This window comes from Tympanuchus pallidicinctus, unplaced genomic scaffold (genome assembly GCF_026119805.1).
Source record: "Tympanuchus pallidicinctus isolate F22 unplaced genomic scaffold, pur_lepc_1.0 scaffold2, whole genome shotgun sequence".
NCBI lineage: Eukaryota > Metazoa > Chordata > Aves > Galliformes > Phasianidae > Tympanuchus > Tympanuchus pallidicinctus.
The window spans coordinates 22,119,845-22,136,570 of NW_026294721.1; positions in this window are offsets into that span (position 1 = coordinate 22,119,845).

Sequence of the window (16,726 nt, forward strand, 5' to 3'; positions counted from 1 at the left end):
ACATCCAGGATTCAGATGTCTGTGCCATATCTGTGTGGCACAGCCTAATGTATTCCATATTTCAATATGCATGCATATGTAATAGGCTATATAATATTCCATACAAAAACTGCATTAAGAAAATGTTAAAGTTGCCTAATTCGGCATTTAAAAGTCAGGAAATAAAATTAAGGTTGTACATGCAACATTAACTCTGTTCCCTAGTGCATTTGCCTATGATACACTCTAATTACATGATCAAATATTATTTCTCAGATTATACAGTATAATACCTAGATTTTTTTTCTTCATTTTACAAAGTGTGAAGTGAATTAGGCAGGACTCAGCTAAATTTCATAAACCTTCATGTGAAGAATTTCTAAATGAACAGAGGCTCACTAGTTTGGAAAATGAATGACTGAAAAAATCCTGACATAGTGTTATAAAACCAAGAGTGCTGTGGAAAAGGTAAATGGAGAATGACTGCTCCTTCCATAGCAAACTGGAGGGCATTCACTCAGGTTTGTATGTCACATACTTTCACACTGTGGAACTTCACTACCACTGATTATTCAGGAGTTTCAAAGTGTGGCTACCCAAAAGCCACCAGAGAAATGTGTAGAGCATCCAACTATCACTGACTGTTAGATGTGAAATGTGGGCATGCTGTCCATGCCGGGAAGTCATTCTATTTTTGATGGTGAGGGAAAGAGCTGCAAAGGCAACCCCTTGGTCTAGGGCAGATGTGCAGATGTTTATCAGCTGAGAACCCCTCTCAGATCCTCTGAGCTATTCCATGGGGCCCTGAGCAGACTGGTGTAGTATTAAATGTGGAGATTGGTGACACTGCCTGTGGTGGCAGGGGGGTTGAAGCTTCAATGCCCTTGAGGTCCCTTCCAACCGGGGCCATTCAGTGATTCTGTGATTCCTTACAGGAGACATTTCTGTGCATAGAAATAATCTGACCTCCTAAAAACCTTGCAGGACTGTCCCCAACACCATTCCTCCTCCCTGCCCCACATTCAAGCATGCTTTAAGCAATACAACATGCTTTAAGACTTCTACAACTGTACCCTTCTCTGTATTCCCCTCAGTTAGAGGCACGCATCCCTGTGCCTCAGTGGGTTCTCTCCCTGACCCAGATGCCAGAGATGTTGGTTATATGATTGCTGGCATGGGATGCATCCCTGGGGACCATGGCCCAAAAGGGCTGTGTGTCCAAATGCAGCTCAATGAATGGCAGCACTGCCTAATCATAGAATCATAGAATGGCCTGGGTTGAAAAGGACCACAATGATCATCTAGTTTCAACCCCCCTGCTATAGCAGGATTGCCAACCACCAGACCAGGCTGCTCAGAGCCACATCCAGCCAGATCTTGAATGCATCTGGGGATGGGGCATCCAATGCGTGGGGAAAGCTGGAGTGAGGAACTTCTGGGGGCTGTTTTCATATAGCATGAAAGTGTATGTCAGAAATAAAGCAGGTGGAGATGACAGCCATGTGATAGACAATACTCACAATAAATTCAATTCACCTCGCATACATTATCTGCCTGCTTCACCTGCACTGTCACTGCTAATTCATTTCTACCAGGAATCTTTTTCTCATGCTAATGAGGATCTTTAAACAATTGTTGCTAAAAACTGAGTTGCTAGAGAAATGCTCTTTTCTTTTCCCAAAATGCAGAGCAGTCCTTCCTTCCTTTCCCAGCAGGCCTGACATGACAGTGTTGTGCTACTTGCAGTTTTAAGGTGTTATTTCAGTCTTTGTTGGGTATACAGTTCAGTATTCTTGTAACTAAGGATCAACAAATATTAGTTCAGAGGCATTAGAGTTTGTGAAATGTTGCCAGATAGCAAGGTATTGCATACAATTAGCATGAAATAATCTGTAATTAAAAGATTAGCTACATAAAAATGGTTGTTCTGGGGAAATTATGAATAGTTTAGAAAATCTATTAGTGATGATTTTTACGCTCTCTGAAGTCTGAGGAACTTCGTGACTTTGCAGACAGAGCAATATAAAAACAAAGTCAATTTTCACTTCAAAAGGCTTGAATTCTTAATTTTGTATTTTGTGAAATGTCTGTAACCATCGGTGATGTTGATCTATCTGTAACAACTCATGATTGCATCTGGCTGAGGTACCAAATAAAAAAGCTGGTCTCTCCTTACAGAAGAGGAAAACAAACTGGATGCTTACATCTGCCATGATACGGTGGTTTCTGCAATAGGATTTTCAGGTGGGGAGGGGAAAAATATATGTGAGAGGAATTATGATCTTGTGGTAAGGACACAAACTTACAGTGCTGACTGTACGCAGCTCTCCCGCTACTTACCTGCATGTAAAAATGAGTTCATTGGTAATTTGGAGGATTTGATTGGCTTTTTTTCCTGCCACTCAGGTGGGGTGTAAATGGAAACCTTATGGAAACACTTTGCACTGGAGCAAATCACTGCACAACGCCAGAGCACTGGGGAATGCAACTCTGCATCCCATGGGACATTCCTAGGTGGAGATCAAAACCATTTCCTTTATCTCTCTATTTTATTTATCAATGCTGTTTTCACTGTCTCCCAGACCGGAGAGAGAGCATTGCAGTGAACAGCCAAGGGGCCACTGATCTTGTCTGAGAGATCTCCTCCCTCTGTCTGCTCCCACCGCCAAAGTTTCTTGTCCTTACAGCTTGTTACAGGCAGAACAAGGAAAGAATATGGGTTGGTAATGTAGCTGCACAATTGTAAATCTGAGTCCACAAGTTGATCTATCCACAGAAAAGCAGAAAAAAGAATAAATGCTTGAATGCCTGAGATCTCACAAACTTGCATGTGCTAGTGGGAGCAACCGAGGCTGCTTCTTTGTGAGCATCAGGAACAACAGAGATATTTAAAGAGGCAGGAACTTATGGTGTCATTTGCACAGACTGATAGAAGCCATTAAATGTTTGCAAAGCAGTTCTTCTCTGTAACATTACACTTAATGGGAATAAATTATCTGAAAGATATGATTGCAAGAATGGTAACAGCAGGATTCTGTATGAGCTCCAAGCTTACTGAGTGTTTTTTCTGCTCCTCCATAAAGAGTTTTTTATGCATGATTTCTGTGGCATTTTATATACACATTTGAAGCAAATAAAGGAGGATGTAACTATTTGCCCTTAAGAATGGCTTGAGTTAGATGATGCACAGACACCGATGAGATGTGATTCTGAACTACTGTATCCTTTGGGAATAGCACAGTTCTTGTAGAATAGGACTTTTCAAAACAAGATGAACCTGGTTATAATAAGTAGTAGAAACTACATGGCTCAAATTTGATGTGAAATCAGTCAGATGTTAAGGTTGGCTATGAGAAAATTAAAGAAGTTATGGAAAGAGCATAGGTAAGACCTCACAGGAAGAAGTGACAAAGCTCTATCCAAACTGCCTTCTACAGCAGGGTTGTGGAACAGTTATCTAAACTGTTACTCAGTAAATCATTAAGTCTTTGTGTGAGAAGACAAGCACCCCATGCCTGAGTGTTCAAGCTATCTCCATCAGAATGTGCTCTGATGTCCAGATCGCTTGTACGAATGGCTCTTAAGCTTAGTCCTTCTTTATTGCATTTCTGGATTTGTTTAAACATTAAACAGACTCCTGCTATTCCCAACATCATACCTGAGAACTTTTACAACAAAGAAACTGCAGAGGACACATAATTTCAAAATCATTATGCAATATTTCACGTCAGTGTATATTTCATGTCAGTGTATGCCCTGAGCTTACACTGTGCTCAGCTCTTCCAAAAAGTAAGTTTGAGAGGTTTACCCAGGGCTGCATAACAGAGCTGGGAGAGCAGAATTTGATTTAGGATCAGCCACCCACCATAAGGCTCTCGCTTCTCCATCCTATGCTTCCTGATCATGCTAAGTTAGTCACAGCTCTGGCAACAGAACTAGGAGGAGCTGTTTATTATCCTCAGCATAGTAATGATACCTCAGGCCACAGTGACAAGTAATTGAAACAACAGGAGTCTCAGAGATACTTAAAAGCAGAGATTTTAAAATATACAGGAGACCGGCATAGACAAATGGAATGTATAACTAATAAATAAATTGCCAACTGTATGCAGAATAGTATTTGAGCCCAAATTCAGTCATTCCAGAGAGTTCCACAGTGCCACTTAGTTCCCTTCAGAGTGTAAATCTGCACCAAGCCAAGGCTAAAATAACATCAATAATAATAATTAGCTATTCACACATACATTTGCTAAAGGGATTTTCACTTGTAAATCTGAGGCAGGTGAAGAGTAAATTTAACACAAAGGTGTGACAACAATCACTTCCAATTATGGACCTACTGCTATGCAGTACTGAATATCTAGGGCTTGAAGCTGATGAGGACTTAATCAAGTAAACGATGATCTTTATAAATATTGTTGACTTACTGCACTGTGTTGTGCTGACTTGAAAGTATTGTTATGTTATTCTGATGATGGGCTTAGAGATGAAAAACAAAACAAAGTGTTTCCTGCACTGTTTTATTTGCCCTAAACAGATGTCATGGAGCCTTTTATTGTAAGCTCTTAGGAAGGAAGGATACAATCTTCAAAGTAAGTCTTATGCCATTAGACCCACTGATGTGTATTTCTTTATGTTCGTTATTAAATGGAATTGCATTTTATATTTTTCATTTGCCTTTATGATCTATTAATAACACTTTACTTACCCATCAGTCTGTATTTTCTGCATCATTTTATCCAGTGCCTTTTGCTCTTAAGATGGTCCTAGAATTTATAGTACTACTCAATGTACTGTACGCATTTTGGGCATATATTTTATGCAGCTGAGATATATCATACTTAACAGAAAGTTTTGCAAAACCATAGTCTCACACTGTAATGAGATACAGAGAGATTAAGGCTATTTTAGTACTTTGGCTACTGGATGGCAGATGAAGGGCAATATGATTAAATGCAAGATAAAACTGTGAGCAGAGTAATAAAAACAGACAAGTACATGAAAGACTCTTCTGTCAGAGGTTTTTCTTATTTATCATGTAAATATTGCCTGAATGTGCTATTACTGAAACTAAAGTTTGTAATTTTGCACCTAGTATTTCTCCATTAGAGGTACCATTTAATTTATCACTATGTGAATGTCTTAGCGAGAACAGGAAATGTGGTGAAGAATGTGATTATTATACTAATAATCTCCCTTAACCCATGCTAATCTGAATGTGCTGATTACCTCTGGTAAGATACACAGTTTGCTAGAGCTGAGCAAGATATCCCAGTGCTGCTGAGCTCTTCTGCCATTACAAGTACAAAAAAGTGGAGAAGAAAAAAATCTGCTTTTGTAGGAAAGGAATGGGTAGGAATGCAAGTGTACAGCTGCTGAGATGGTAAAAAATGAACATCATTGGCTAGTGTTGTGAGAGTTTGGTCTCTTCTTGCCTATAAAGGTCTGCTGGTTTTGTTCTGGCTCAGAGTCCAGTGGTCACCTGCACAGGTATGCAGATGTTTGCAAAGGTGGCTGATGTGGTCTCTGAAGTGCTGCTGGGGTGTCCACCTGCTTCTGCAGTCCTGGAGGAAGGCAGTGTTCTCCAGGAGCTCCCCAAGCAAGTAGAAGGCTCTGTGTAAATTGCAGAAATCACTGGCCAAATATTTCAAATAATGAATACTTTTGTTCTCAAGGTATTTATGAAAACAAACAAACAAATAAACAAACAAACAATTAAACACCACAAAACCCACTGGTTGGTTGAATACACTTTGCCTGGTATTAATGGATGTCTGAAGAAGCTGGGCTGCATGGCTCATTCAATCAAGCTGTAGAGGAAATCAAAGAGGGTGAGAGATTCTTCCATAAGAATTCTACATTCTTCTTCCAATTCTATATTCTTCAAACATCCCAAACTCCCAATGAGTTCAGTACAGAACCATTTAGGTGTTTCTAGGTCTCATGTTTCCCAGCTATTTTCCATGGAGACTGAATCATCTCTGAGAGCTCATACATGAGCTATGCAACTGGCCCTCTGTGTATTACATTTCTTATGTGCATTTCTAATTCCTGGGATGGATCTCATCTATCTGGGTCTGCCCTATTGCACTTTCCCCCCAAGGCCCTCCAACTCACCTGGGAATGGGGACCTCACTGTGTAGACTCAAGTGCTTTGTTAATGAGCTGTCTGGATGCTCTTGCTGAAATTCTTGGGTCCCCCGTGGATACGAGGCACCCAGGAGTAAAATAGAATTACCATTATAAAAAATCTGATCTTTTCATGCCTGTAATTTGTTCCTGTGTTTGTGTCTTATTGCACTGCATTAAGCTCCCTCTAAAAATATAAAGCAACAATTCATAATCAGAGAGAGAGAGAGAGAATAATGCTGGAAATCCCAGATTACTGAAAAGGAGAAGAAAAAAACAGCAATGTAAAATTGCTGCCTGGGATGATTAAAGACATTTCATAATTTTGTAGTGAACAGTCTTCAAAACTGCTACTGAAAACAGTGAACGTAAAAGAAGAAGAAGAGTTGGCTATCAGAGGAAGAAATTGGGGGTGCAAGAAGTTGCTATAGGAAAATATCCTCTCTGGTACCCGAAAATAAAAGGTGCCAAGAGCAGATATAGCATAGGAACATATAGATGATCTGTGTTCCCATGCTTCATTCAATCAGGCAATCAAGATAATTAGAAAGTATGGGCAAGATTGATTAATGGCCGAGATAGACATTGAGTTGACCTTTTCTTTATTACTACAGTAGTTCATTTAAACAGTCTCCACTTAGTGGGATTTAAAATAGAGAGTGAGCTGTTATAGATATGGTAAATGTGTAACTATGGATGCATGATCTAACTCTCTTGCTTGCTTGCTTGCTTCCCACCTGTAATCTTCACACCATCTCACCTGAATATGAATTAGTTTAATTTCTTGAAACCGTGCTCCATCAGCAAACCCACAACACTGGCGACCTCTCCAGGCTTTGCAAAACACAAACAGTCTCAACGGGGAAGAATCTTTGCTAGGGTATCTTCAGGATGCGTGGTACCCAAAACACGTGCTACTGGTAGTGTTCATTTGAGAAGCTGAAAACGTAACACAGGTTACAAGTGACTTGTGCTGCTGGGATGGTGGCACAGATCTCTGGCCAGGGCCACCACCTGGGTAGTAGACTTTGGTCACACAAGGAAACTGGAATCAAGTGTGTGCAGGGAACATTCCCTCTCGAGAAGGACTTAACCCTTCTTTTTGCTCAAACATCCCTAGCTCCTTTCTTCTGTAAGGTATCTCTCAAGTAGAAATAATCCCGCATCAGCGTTGGAACAAACATTCACATCACGCAAATCAGTAAATCAGCAGAACTCCTCTGTTGTCAATAAAACCTCCTTGATTTACTATAACATGAGATCTGGAGTATATATTGTTTTGAAAAATGGAGGTGTGCACACGTTTATTGTTTCAAAAGTAGAAGCCTGCTTGGTTCCAGTGGGACATTGCTCTGCTGTGTCCGGCTGCCCTGCGAGGTCCCCATAAGGTGCAGGGGGAGAAGGGTTTGCTCACAGCTTGTGCTGTGCAGGACTTCGCTGAGCAAGGAGCAATTCCAGCACTTCCTTAGGAATGTCTCTTTACCCTATTCCATCACAAAGCACTTGAAACGGTGATTAATTTGTTCTGGGAATACCCTTCAGTGCAAAGGGCCAGATCCAAACCCTCAGTTCTGCTGGCCTCAAACAGCACCCTGCTTAGTCTGAAAGATCTCTTTTTGGAGTCTGGTGATGGTGCTTTATATGCATCTGGGTCACATTTCGTGACCAGACAAGTGAGCTGTAATCCTGCGCCTGTCTCAAGGTGGGTGTTGGGCCCCCTGAGCCTCTTTTAATGATCATTTGGCATCAGCATGGGAGCAGAGGGCTGTGTGAGTGTGCAGAGTGCTCACTCACTGTGTGTGCTTGACTGGACCAGGCTTTGTAGTCCTGTTCCTTGTATCACTGGTCACTAGGTGAGATTCCTGGTCTTGTTTAGAATGATGCTCTAATTCAAATAAATATACTAAACTACTAGACAAATGAAACATGAGCCTCACAATAAGAAAATGATGCTGCATTTTAAACAAGAGAGAAAGAAACAGCCATTTTGGAGACTGCAGAATGTGCCAAGTAGGGTCAGAGCAGAGCTTGGTTTGGCTTTCGTATTGCATTCAGTACTCCGGAACTGGCAGCTCAGTGTGCCAAGAGGCTGAGCGCTTCTATTGGGTGCTGAGCATTTTCTGCTGTCATTGACTTCACTGGAGGCCACTGGGAGAGCTCAGCACCTTGGAAGGTGACTGCAGACTCTGACATTTGAGGCATATTAATGAAATAATTTCCCTTCGTGGAGTATGCATTTCCCTTCCCCCTAAGTTTCAAATCACACTACTTCTTAAAGTAGGAACAAACATTTTACTTATGGCTAGAATGCATTTATTGGTAATTTTCACATAAATCAACTTATATGAAAATGAATTAATAATCCAAGCCTTCTCTATAGTGATAAAATGTTTCTGCTTCTGTGATAGAAAATAGCTTATTATGCAAACAGCATTGCTAGTGTTACATTATGCATGGGAGTCACCTGGAGAACATCACAAAAGCTTCAACCAAAAGGCAAAAAAAAAGAGGGGAGAAAATCGGGTGTTCCATTTACTGCACCACTTGCCTATTATAATTAGCTGTAAATGAGCTGAGATCTGTACTTTGAAACGTATCTCATATATGCCTTGGTAATACTACACAAATAAGAAAAGCAGAATAGAATGGAAGAATATGAAACTCACCAAGGAATGGCCTTGAAAAATGTCATCCCAATCAAAAAGCAAAAGCCGCATTCAATTTTAAAACTGGTTAGTTGTATTTACCATAAGAATATCTTGGTTACATTTTTATACCACTTGATTTAATACAGGATTCTACGAATTCCCACTGGATTGTTTTTATTTGAAATTACACTGTCAAGAAGTTTGATTAAATAATACCTGTTCAGAGAAGACAGAAAAATATTTCCTTAGATTTTTTTTTTCTTTTTTAAAATGATAATGAAAAAAGTACTAGTCCCAGCACAAACATCTGAGACACAGTGCCTTTCTCACTTTGGGAGAAGAGAGCAATTTTAAGGAAGGATCACTGCAATCCAGGTAAGTCTTCTGGATACTCATCTTTTTAGGAGCTGTGGGGACACACCACATATCATGACAGCTCTCTCCCAAGTTGGTATATGGTTGGAGTTCAAGACAAAGTGTCTGTGGTTTTTGTGTTCTGAGGACTGGCATTCAATAATTCTGAATCTTTCACAAAGCATAAGACTCAGTTTTGGGAATGTATGAAGCTCCTTTCACCAGATCTATTTCGTCCACTTTCTTTATGCCCAAAATGTTGTTAAATCTCATATATTTTTGCTGGAGGGATTGTTTTGGCTGCAGTCTTGTTGCGGGGGCCAGATGTTTCCATCACCTTCTCTAAATCAGCATGTGAGCAGTGAGACTTCTTCTGTGATGTTCTTGGCTTTGTCTGTAGTCTAATTGAATAACCAGTATCTCCCTGAAACATTTGGTTTTAAAAGCATTTGGCTCAGTCAGAGCTGTCTCTGTTATGAAGCATTCATTTGATCAGTGCTGCTGTCGATGGCAGGACCAGTATGAGCAGGGCTGTGTACTCCGGGTCAGAACTCACCCTTCCAGCCATGCCAGCCAGCCCAGAGCTAAAGTTATCCTCCAGGAGAACAAGAGGAAATCAAGGAAAGGAAGAGGCCATGAGAGAGGTATGAGAGAAGAATTGCTTCTGTGGGTTTCTTTTGTTTTTTGGCACTGTATGACTACCAAAGGACACAAGGCAGTAGGAGGAGAACAGCCAGATAAGTGTCCTGAGAAAAAGGCTGGAAGTCAAATTTTAGATGTTGAATCTCTCTGAAAATGTGCCAGACAACTGTAGATGGTTTCCATCTCACTTCACCACCTACAAGATATGGAAGCCAGCAACAAGAAGATAATCAGAAGACAATTTTGTTTCTGGCAACACTTTGATCTGAGGCAGCTCATCTGCTTTATAGTTTTCATTTAATGCTCTCTTGGAGAGATCACTGGGAAACCGTACATGTGAGATGTACTGTCCAGCTCAGAAGAAAAACATGTTGCTAACACTGCATACATATACTATATACATAGGTGTATTTGTGCACGTGTATGTCTGCGTGTATCTATCCATGTATCTATCTAGAAATTCATGAGTGAGTGCAGAGAAACAATCTGTGACTCATGTAAGGCTATCAGGGCAATCCTAAAGCCCCAAGTCATTATGATAATGTCATGATAAGAATCTGAGGCAATATACTCACAGGAGTGACCGAGAAGTCAAAATTAATCTGTGGCAAAGGAAACAACGTTAATCTGTGGCAAAGGAAACAACGTTTCTAAAAAGCAGTAATAGAAACTGCTTTATTTCTTACGAAGGTGATGCTATGGTCACTAAAGGCAATCCAGAATACTGTATAGAAACAGTAGCAGAAAGTCATGGCCAACAAAAATAGCATGTAGAAATGCAGTGAAAGCTACTGTAAGCAAAGATAATGCTTGATGTTTGAGAAGATATGCAAAATTGAAATGGATTATGCTGCTTTGTAAGAGTGCATACACCAGCACAGTGTGCACAGCATGGACAAAGCAGATGACAACAGTATCAGTGGCTCAGAGCTGTTTCTTCTTTGAACAATGGATGTTGCTGCAGAAGACGAGTGGAATATTAGCTTGAAATAAAACGGAACATTTATGAATTTTAAGTTTGACACAGGTAGACAAGCTGGTGTGGGGCCAGAAACACCGATATTATCACAGAGATGAAAGCCACAGGCAGAAGGAAATGAGCTGGAAATGTTGGGGCTTACAGAGGAAGCTTATCTCTATCAAGGGAGCGTGTGAACTAAATGTATCAGAAAATGATAATTTCAGAAAAGAAAAAAAAATAAAAAATCAGCAGATGTGCCAAAGGTGTGGGAAGAGATCTGTTTTTGAGTTAGAAACATAACAAAACATGTACAGCTATGTCAGTGAGATGAGACTAAATCTGTTTGGTAAGATTTTGAGGATATCTTCCAGAGGATAAGCCAGGCATTTCCCTCTTTCTAAATCAGAAGGCAAAATTGCAATTAGTTGAGTTGTTGATATTAAATCACAGAGTAAGTGAAGCATCCCTTCAAAGCAGATACAGCTTCTGGTCACTGCAGGAAAAAAATCCTGCATGTATGCCTGACAGACTGGTTTTACTTTTGCACAGAAATGTGCCACATCTTATTCCACCAACCCCACATACACTGTCCCTGTTTTCTCAGGGAATTTATCTCATACCTTCAAAAACAGGAAATAAGGAGCTTTCTACGGAAGCTTTTCAGGAAAGGTAAGTGAGGTTTTGGGATGGAGGCTGGAAGTAAGAAAGGAGCAGGAATTTCTGTGCAGGTGTGGAGAAAGGTGGAAAGAAGCCAGTGGGACCTTGAAATAAGGTGTCCTTTCAGGCTGCTAGGCAAGAGGGAGCAGTGCTTCTTCAGACACAAGGCTGGGCTGATAGGGTAATAGCTTGCTATACTCAAACTGCAGACGGGGTTATTACGGGTTTAGATAAGAGCTATTAACTATTGTTAAGGTGATTGATCACTTTTATCATTTTGTCATGGAAGGAGATTCACAATCAGAGCTAATCATGGGGCATTACAGTGTTCCTGTCTGCATAAATGCTGAAATCCAGAGGGACAGATTGTGAGATGATTACAAAAATTGCAGGACTGTCATTTCCATATTCAACAGGGACCAGGCAGAAATCATAACAACACATGTATTTCTGAGATACCCCATGTGGGGGAAAACACTGCTGAAATTTGCTTTCAGCCTCTGGAGAGGGAAACAAACAAGTTTGCTTACTGTTCTGTTTAGCTTTTCCATCACACAAAGTTTCTATAGTTTTAGCCCCGTGCTACTGTTCAATTTCTATGGTATATGCCTGTCAGGCTTCTCTGGTACCAAATTCTGCTATTGTCTGCAAGGTTTGCTAGGAATTCAGCATAGAAAGCTTGGAGAAAGGTTTTCTTGTGAACATATTTAAAGGAAGGTTTAATAAGAGTGCACCTCATATTCAAAGGAATGGATACTGAGATTAAAAGATTGGAACTGAGAACTGCATGGCAAAAAATATGCATCCATGTTTCTCCTCAGCAGTGAGATGCTTTCCAGAAACACAGAATTCCATCCTCACATGCTCTTGGCAAGGCATTACGTGAGGCTTTCATCTGAAATGTTGAAGACTCCAGCCCAGTGCCTTATTGTATCTGATGGGGAAAGAGAAATTGATATCAAATAAAAAGTATGTAGATTCTATGAAAACCAACTGGGCCACGTCATGTGAGGCCTGGATGAATCCAGCCTGAAGATCTGCTCAGAAGCAGGAGGAGACCTAGCTCATGAAACACACTCAACAGCAACACATGGCTACGTTAAGATTTGAGATCAAATACATTCACACCTATGCCCGGATCTCATTAGTGATGGGTGGGAGAGCAGAGAATACCTGCAACTCTTTTCTTAGCATCCCAGGAAGCAGCTGTGCCTTTTCAAGGCTCATTTTTCACGTTGGGCACTCCACAAAGATCTACCTACTGAAATAATGGCTATTCACCCTAAACGCTGTAATATGCAGCTCCTGTTGGAAGGCACACAAGTTCGGTTTGACTTTGCAGAAAATAAACACATAGTAGTAAACACAACAGCAATAAAAGACTAGAGACTGCATCGATGCTGGGCAGAATGGAAAAGTGTAAATGACACTGGCCTCGCACTTCAGGTATTGATCAAATAGTACAAATAATAAACAGTACAGTTTAGTACAGTAAGTAGAGTACAGTACAGTTAGTACAGTACTGTACTCTGAACAGTAAGAATTACACAAGTAAGTAGTGTGTTATTGTACATCATATTAATTATGTGCAAGGCCACCAGTAATCTATGAACTAGGGTGTCAGTGAAGATGTGAGTTTTGTTTTTTTTCTGGATCAGTGAATTTCAGCAAAAATGCATTTACATGGATAGCCAAAAGGAGTCTTCTATTGGTATTACTTGTAATCCTTTGTCATGAATGACCACATACCAGAATTTAGCCCTTTTGCCTCAATTCATCTGTCACTAATATTCAGAGAGTCCTGTTGACATGCATTGTATAGACGGTACATGCACAGGATGAATTTGGAGATGCTTTTATATGACTTACCATGCCTTCGGAGATGATGATTTTACAGGTGATGGAGAGTCAGTCTCATCTGGCGTACCCAGATTTCAAACTGCCTTCTGAACAGAGGGGAAAACCATCTCTAAAGTCTCTGAATGTGCATGCCAGCTAGATTAGATTTGTACCGATAGCTTTCGTTTTCTTTCTTTTCCCTCTCGCCTAGCTTAATATGCATGGCTATATATGGAGAAAATGTGTCTTTGTGCTGGCATAGCAAAGATAACCTTGAAGAGTATAAATGAAAGTACGTATTGATGGAGCAATTTGTGTTTTTATTGATTTCTTGCTGTGTCTCACTGAATTCCTAGTATGTAGAACAGGCTGTAACTATTTCATTATGAAGAATGCTACAGAATATATTTTCCCACACCAATTCTTAAGGGACAAGGGCAATTTATACATGAGAATACAAGAGAAAGCATATGGTATGTATTGATTATTATTATTTATCAATGGAAGAAAGATTTAGGGCTCTGGCAGGAGATACAAGACTTGAGATCAAGAAAGGGTGCCATGTTTTCTGTCTAGAAAGGTGGAGCTGCCAAGATGAAATATCTTGTTTTTAAAGTCTAATACATGGACACAGGAGTCCAATCTGTACATATCAAATCAGAGATTCCCTGCTTGTAACTTAAGAACCCAGTTTGAATCAGTGATAAAATGACTTGTGATATTCAATTGAAGACATGCAGACAACTCTATGGGTAACTTGGCTGGACTTTCTTCTGCTAGTTTGCTGTCCTCCTTCTACACAGTAATCATAGAATCAGAATCACAGAATCACAGAAATAATCAGAAAAATACATTGAGTGCTGGACCCTGTGCAGTCTTGCTCTGTTCTCAAGATTCCATTTAGAGACAAGAGCACAAAACTGCACCTTTCTTGCCTGGTTGCTCATGAACAAGGAGATGAGCAGGGTGTCCATCTTCCCACACAGACACTGGTAACATCAGGGACACCATGCTGGGGATAATGTACTTGCATTTAGCCCAATATTTGTTCTCCATAGATGCCTGGAAGAGGATGTCTAAGAAATCACATAAACCGTAGTGCACATGCAGCTTTTGGCATTTGTAACATTCTCTAGTAATAAACATCATAATTTAATTATATATCTGTGAGAAAAAGGACTTCCTTTGATTGTTGTGTAGATCTGAACCTCTTAATTGCAAATGAGCAGACGTATCAATTAATAACTTTTTTACAATGGAGAAGGAAAGTCACAAAGCTGATCGTATAGATCTGGTGCATTAGGATGGACACTAAATTGTGGCAGTGGACAATGTCAAAAGGCTAAGCAATGAAACTGAATAGTAGAACTTTACAGATGTAGCTAGATTTACACTTCTCCAGAAAACAGAATAATTATGTGAAAACATAAGAATATGTTGGAACAATGATTGTGTGATGTGCATTACCAGTGCAGTGGTGAATCATCACACAGGTATTGGTGTCTGATGAATGCCTGTAAATGAAGACAGCTCTAGTATGTTTTTCCTCTCCATTCAGTGTCCTTGCCAACACTTGAACTGCACATTTTTCTGCATATACCATGAGTTTGTACCATCATACATTGGTATCATATTTTCCTCTTTGTTCTCATTCTTTTGTTATTGTTTCTTAAATACTACATTCTCAACAAAGAGATACAAGTCTTCATTATTGAAGAATGACAATCTAAACATCGGACAGACTACAGAAAGATGCAGATTTAACAACAGTGACTTAAAACTGCAATTTCTATGCACAAGCAAGAAACAAAGCTCCAGATACGTCAAAGCAGCTCATACCTGAAGGTAGCAGACAAACCCAGTGACCCTTACAGCAGCAAGGAGAGCAAAGTGTTGCAGCTCTCAAAATCTGTGTATCCTCACCTGCTTCTGACTATGCTGTGGAGCACATCTCTCTGTACTCTGAGTGTTTTAGAACCGTGAGTTTTTCCTCACAGTACTCTTGCAGACACAAATTGTAGCATTTATTCCACAGTAGTGGGACCAAGATGCACATACTGAATGATTTCTCTAAGGGTGGGCAGACCCAGGATAAAACTCACACCTCTCCCTTGTGAATCCAGCATCTTAATTTAGGACTTTGTGCAGGGACAGCCATCTTCTACACATTAATGTTTACCTCCTTTCCTTTTAAATAAGACCCTAACCCAGACAACATCAACCTTCTTTTTCTCTGCATATGTGATAGATGACTTGTGCAGTAGCACCGCATTAGACAGGAGGAGACAAAGGGGCCCACAGCTCATTTGTTTGTCATGGAAGATTCTCAGCTTTAGTATTTTTGTTGTTGGAAAGAACTCCTGGCTCTCAGTCCAGAGGAGTTGCACCCACCTGGCATAACATGAGAATGGGCTTTCTGGAAGCTGATGTCCAAAGATGTTTTACTTAATCAAACTCTGTGTGAAGTGCAGAAGCCATCCTACCTCTGGACTAATCTGATCCTGAAACTGTGAAACCTGGTACCCCAGAGTTAAACCATACTTTCACAAAATGGAGCATTAAGGCCTTTTTTTTTTTTTTTTTTTTTTTTTCATTTAAGACACCATTTCTTTGTCAACCATGCCACTGAAGAGAGATGATGCTAGTGAGGTGTCATCTGAGTGATGGCAGCTCCATGTCCACCAGGAGCCCAACAGAGTGGGACACATAGATGTCCTGTAGTCTTGTCTCCCACTGGAGCTCCTCTTAGAGGGAAATTTGGATCAGTGCTATTTGGGAAATTTCACATCTCATGGACTGTTTGCACCATTTGCTTTTAAGAAGAAAGTTTCCTGGAGGAAAGTGGTTTGATGACAAAAGAGCACTCAAAATACATCCACAGAGCCAAGGCAGAATTATAAAGTGGTAATTTGTGGATCTTGAAGGCACTGTGCAGACTATTAAACTAATGGAACAGCTGTTCATGGAAGAGTTTCAAGCTTTGGGAAACTCTTTTAATTACTTGTTAGGTTGCAGGTTGTTAATTGTTGCAGTTGTTGGAAATATAGACACTATCTGTTCAGCAACTAGATGCAATATAATCTTTTCCACAAAAGCAACTAAAGATTAGAAGGGAAAGTATTATCCAGCAGGATGGCACCAAAAGTCATTTAATGATCACTCTGAAAATGATGCCACTTTCTCCCAGACTGCTAGAGAGCCATCTCAGTCATTGCTTTTGCTAAGAATACGCATCCATTGCTCAAAAAGGTGGAGATAGCTGCTTGTCTTTGGAGGTTTCATGGCCCTTAGATCACAAAAGCCAGTCAGGGGATCCTTAGAAATGGTCTCTGGTTGTAGCGACAACATAAGAAGTAGGAGATCTGGGATGAGCCCAATTCAGTTTAAACACAACTCTTGCCTAGCAAAGGTGATTTAATCCTGCAGCTGTAGCGTACAAACTCCTCTTTTCTACCATAATGTAAAACAAGTTGCTCTGTGGCCAAATTTTCATGATGTCAACATCCAAGAGAGTTGC